Below are 6,000 nucleotides of genomic sequence, written 5' to 3' on the forward strand. Positions count from 1 at the left end.
CATGTTGTTGCAGATGGCAAGACTTCATTCATTTTTATGGCTGAAACATATCCCATTGTGTACACGCACCACTTCTTTACCCATTCATCTACTGATGCACACTTAGGTTGCTTCCATATCTTGGATATTTTAAATAATGCTGCAATGAACATCTATCTATCTATCTATCTATCTATCTATCTATCTATCTATCTTTTCAATTTAGTGTTTTGAGTTTCTTTGAATATATACCCAAAAGTGGAACTGCTGTTTGTTTTAAAATCTGTTTTGTCTGCTATAAGTATTACTACCCCAGCTTTTATTTCATTGCCACTTTCATAAAATACATTTTCCATCCTTTACTTTTTTAGTCTATGTGTGTCTTTCAATCTGAAGTGAGCCTTTTGTAGACAACATATGTAAGGGTCTTGTTTTGTTATCCATTCAGCCACCCTATATATTTTCATTGGAGCATTTAATCTATTTGCATTTAAAGTAATTGTTGAAGGATATGCATTTATTGCCATTTTATTATTCATAGCTTTTACTTGTCCCTTAAGCTCTTTATCCATGTCAAAAAAGTTTTGAAAGCCACTTGTCCAGATGCCGGCCATCTCCCCACATACCCAAAATGTGGGGTCATGAAATAAGCATATTATTTCAGTTGAAGTCTTTTTTTTTTCATTTTTAAATTTATTTTTAATTTATTTTTATTTTTATTCTATTAAAATTGTTCCCCATATTTCTCCTGTTGCTCTCCCCTGCCTTGCTCCCGACCCCATCCCTCTCTCATAGTCAATCCCCACCCTGTTGTCCATGTCCATGGGGCATTTATACCAGTTCCTTGACTAGACCCTTCCCCTCCTTTCCCCTCTTCTCCCCTCCCCCCCTCCCCTCTGGTCACTGTCAGTCTTTTCCTTGTTTCCATTCTTCTGGTTCTATTTTGCTCATTTGTTTGTACTGTTCATTAGGTTCCTGTATTAGCTGAGATCATATGGTATTTGTCTTTCACCACCTGGCTTATCTCACTAAGCATAATACTCTCCAGATCCATTCATGCTGTTACAAAAGGTAGGAGTTCCTTCTTTTTTCTGCTGCATAGTATTCCATTGTGTAGATGTACCACAGTTTTTTGATCCACTCATCCACTGATGGGCATGTAGGCTGTTTCCAGCACTTGGCTGTTAAGAACATAAGGGTGCATAGGTTCTTTTGAATTAGTGTTTCAGGATTCTTCAGTTATAATCCCAGCAGTGGAATCACTGGATCAAAAGGCAGTTCCATTTTTAGTTTTCTGAGGTAATTCCATACTGTTTTCCATAGTGGCTGCACCAGTCTGCATTGCCACCAACACTGCACTAGGGTTCCCGTTTCTCCACATGCTCTCCAGCACTTGTTGTTTGTTGATTTGCTAATAATGGCCATTCTGACCAGTGAGGTAGTATCTCACTGTGGTCTTAATTTGCATCTCTCTGATGGCTAGTGATGTTGAGCACCCTTTCATGTGCCTATGAGCCCTCTATATGTCCTCCTTGGAGAAGTGTATGTTCAGGTCCATTGCCGATTTTTTAATTGGATTGTGTGTCTTCCTATCAGTTGAAGTCTTAAAAGTGCAGATTAGAGCCATGGCCGGGTGGCTCAGTTGGTTGGAGCACTGTCCTGTACACCAGAAGGTTGTGGTTTCGATCCCTGTTCAGGGCAAATACCTAGGTTGCGGTTTCAATCCCCAGTTGGAGCACATACAGGACGCAACCAGTCAATATTTCTCTCTCACATCAATGTTTCTTCCCCCCTCCTCTCTCTCTAAAAATCAATAAAAATATATCCTCAGGTGAGAATCAAAATGGAAAAGAAAAGAAGAGAAGGAAAAAGTGCAGATTAGAAAAGAATGACTACCCTCTTTTTTCTCTAGATACTTATTCATATCACTCCAGCCTGTGATAATACTAGGAGAGTGTTTTGTTTTTTGTTTTTTGTTTTTTTTCTAAACTGGTATTATCAAGTTGAAGTTGGTATTAGATAAAGTGAGCCATGATGTATCATAATACTACTAGCAGGAAGATGTAAAACTATGAACAGAACTCATATATGCTGATTCCTACATTCAAATATATCACATCATAAAGAATTTGAAGATGTAAAAACATTTGTTTTACTAAAATTAAGTTTTAAAATGGGAATAAATTGCCATTGTAAATGTACTTTTCTTTTACGTAGCCATTTTAGGACCACTTTGAAATAAGCAAATGTAGTCAAAATGAGATAGAACACAGAATCAAAGAAACCTTGTTATTCAGAAAAAGTAACTGAAATGTTTGTTTCTGAGTTATCTAGCTTGGTTATCTAGATATCAGGGTTATCTCAATCTACATCAATCCAATTTATTCAAATGTGCAATTTTGTGTATTTCATCAGTGTACACAAATATCAAAAGAAATATAAAGATTTTAAAAGTAATTTTCTAAAATTTTAACTGAAAAAATATCCTCCTGATCATTCACTGCTCAATTAAAAAACTGAACTAAAGTAATATCTCATAGTTTCCATATGTAGTTACCCAATTTTTTGAGTATATTTAACAATGTTTTATACCAGCCAAATTGTTCCTACCAACTAGTACACTTCTGGAGTGCCTTTTCTGTGCCCTGTCCTGGCTCTTGGAACACAGACAAGCTAAATCATATATTACTTTTTATTACATAAGTCAAATACCATTAAGAAGGTTGGTATGTTAGGAAAAATACATTTTTCCTTAACAATTTCCACATCAGAAACAGCCGTTAGATGATGAACTCTTTGAGATTATCAGAGCCACTCCTCTCTTACTTAGCACATAAATTCCAGAACTGTAATGACTTAAAGGTTTATCTCTCCCTCCTTCCTCACTAACCCCACCTACAAGAGACTCAGAAACTTATACAGATGGTTGTACATCTTCCTAGTAAAATGGCCACATGATTAAAACATAATGGTTCCAGTTAAAATGTATTCCCAAATTCATATACAGGGTGGGGAAAAAGTAGGTTTACAGTTGTGGGTATGTGAAAGAGAGTTAATTTTTGTATTATTATTTATTAATGATTGTATTATTTTTCATACAAACAACTGTAAACCTACTTTTGCCCCATCCTGTATATTAGTATGTCTAGTTGTCATGAACAGCTTGAGGAAAGACTTCTACTTAATTGGCCCTATCAAAACATTAAAACACAGACTTCTGGTCAAGATGGAGATATAGGTAAACACAACTTGCCTCCTTGCACTATCACATCAAAATTACAACTAAACTACAGAATAACCATCACTTAGAGCTATCAGAAATTGAATTAAATGGAAGCCTAACAACTATAGAACTAAAGAAACTGCATCCATCCAGACTGGTAGGAGACATGGAGATGTAGAGATGCAGAATGGGCTGGTCCCAGTCCCATGAGTGGTGAATAAAAATCTGGGAGGGATATCTCAGGAGCAGGGGGTCCCAGCTCCACACCAGGCCTGCCAGCCCAGGGTTCCAATGCCAGGAATATAAACCCTCATAACTTCTGGATGCAAAAATCAGTGAGGACTGAATTGGTAGAAGAAACTACTGGAGTCCCAAGAAGTTCCTCTCAAAGGGTTGGCACATAGACTTACTCAGACTCATTCTCACAGAGTTTCAGCACTGGGGCAGAGGCTCTAAGGACACTGGTGGCATATGGGGAGGAACTGAAATCTTCGGCATCTGGGCGAGAGCTGTGGGATCACTTCTTCCCAGCCAGAAAGGCAGGCAGAGACCACTGTTTATTTTCTGAGCCCTCCCTTCACAGAGCCACACAGCCGGCAAGTGTGGGCCATATCTGAGACTCCATCAACCCAGCTCACACAGTTTTCTCCACCCTGGGAATCCCTGAGGCTCTGCCTCACCCAACTTATGGCATACCCAAGCTGTTAATAGTGGCTTTTCCATATGAATGGTTTGTCTTGGCTCATGCTTCACATCTTCCTAAATCATCTCAAACAATCAACAACCAGCCTCAGTGAGCCTCCAGCCCCTGTACTTCTCACTAAGCATCTCCAGGACTGGCACTAGCAGCAGCTGCCTCAGAAGAAGAATTAAACAAAAAGGAGATAAACAATCTATCAAATGCTGAGTTCAAAACACTCGTTATGAGGATGCTCAAGGAACTCAGCATGTTCCTCAACAGCATAAAAAAGATCAAGGCAGAAATGAAGGATATACTAATGAAAATAATGAACAATTTACAGTGAATTAATAGTAGAATGGATGAAGCCAAGAATCAAAGCAATGCTATGGAATCTAAGGAAACAAAAACAACCAATCAGAACAAGAAGAAAAAAGAATTAAAAAAAATGAAGATAGTGTAAGGAGCCTCTGGGACAACTTCAAGCATACCTACATTTGCATTATAAGAGTGCCAGAAGGAGAAAAGAAAGAACAAGAAATTGGAAATCTATCTAAAAAAATAATGAATGTAATTTGGTGAAGGAAATAGACATGCAAGTCCAGGAAGCACATAGAGTCCCAAACAAGTTGGGTGCAAATAAGCCCACACTAAGACACATCATAATTAAAATGCCAAAGGTTAAAGATAAAGAGAGAATCTTAAAAGCAGCAAAAGAAAAGCCGTTAGTTATCTACAGCAGAGTTACAATAAGACTGTCAGCTGATTTCTCAAAAGAAACTTTGCAGGCTAGAAAGGACTGGCAAGAGATATTCAAAGTCATTAAAAGCAGAGACCTACAGCCAAGATTACTCTACCCAGCAAAGCTGTCCTTTAGAATGGAATAGCAGATAAAGAACCTCCCAGACAAGAAAAAACTAAAGGAGTTCATCATCACCAAACCAATATTATATGAAATGTTAAAGGGAATTTAAGAAAAAGAAGATCGAAACTATGAACAATAAAATGGCAATAAACACATATCAACAATTGGATATAAAAAAACTAAGCAAACAAGAAGAACAGAGACAGAATCATGGATATGGAGAGTGTTTTTATATTTGCTAGATGGGAGGGGGATGTGGGGGAATGGGTGAAGAGGTGAGGGGATTAAGAAGTACAAATAGGTAGTTACAGAATAGCCATGGGGTGTAAAGTACAGTATAGGAAATTGAAAAGACAAAGAACTTATATGCATGACCCATGGACATGAACAATGGTGTGGGGATTGCCTGAGGGAGTTGGGGGGTGCTAGGTTGGGGGCCAAAGAGGGAAAAATTGGGACAACTGTAATAGCATATTCAATAAAATATAATTTTTTAAAAATGTTAAAACACCATCATTAGTAGTGGGAAAAGAGAGCTGGAATGAGAAAAATGAGTCCACAGACTCAGAATGTACTGGAATAGTTTTTGCTTTCAAGCCATAAATCTACCAGTTTAATTTGTCAGATTCAAGTTTACATGAAAGCTAAGCTAGCAATAATAGTTTGATTTTTTACAGCATTTCTAAATGGGATTTAATGCAGTTAAAGGTAATAAAATTAATGTCTAAGGCCACACCTACAGAAATGGAGCAGTTTTCAACAAATTATGGAGGGACAAGTGGTTTATTTGGTTACTTGCTTCATTTTGCAGGAAAATTCCAAGTACTGAATACAGAGTGTTGTGAACAAACTGTTTTCTCAGACAAAACAGTTCCCATAGACATACATATTGATGTGGTTTTATTCCTGCTGTGACAACACAGATGGCTACCTCCTCCAGCCATGCCAACTGCTTCAATCTGATGAAGAAACATGATCTAAGCCCACTTGTGTGCATCTTTGTGTAAATAATGTTAGGGAATTTCAGGAGAAAACATTCATCCCAGTGAAAGACCCTGGTTTTAGAGGCATGCATCTAATTAAAAATTACACATATAATAGCAATAAGAATGCAACATATGTGGTCATATAAACCTGATTTTCTAAAAGTTCTAAGGTTTCTGGTTACCTGTTTAAGAAAATATGAATAAAAAACATTTAGGTAGTGAATGAACTCTTAAGACACATCAGCCCAGTCATGGACAGGTTACCTCT

This window comes from Furipterus horrens, unplaced genomic scaffold (genome assembly GCF_987537825.1).
Source record: "Furipterus horrens unplaced genomic scaffold, mFurHor1.1.pri manual_scaffold_17, whole genome shotgun sequence".
In the NCBI taxonomy this organism is placed as follows: Eukaryota; Metazoa; Chordata; class Mammalia; order Chiroptera; family Furipteridae; genus Furipterus; species Furipterus horrens.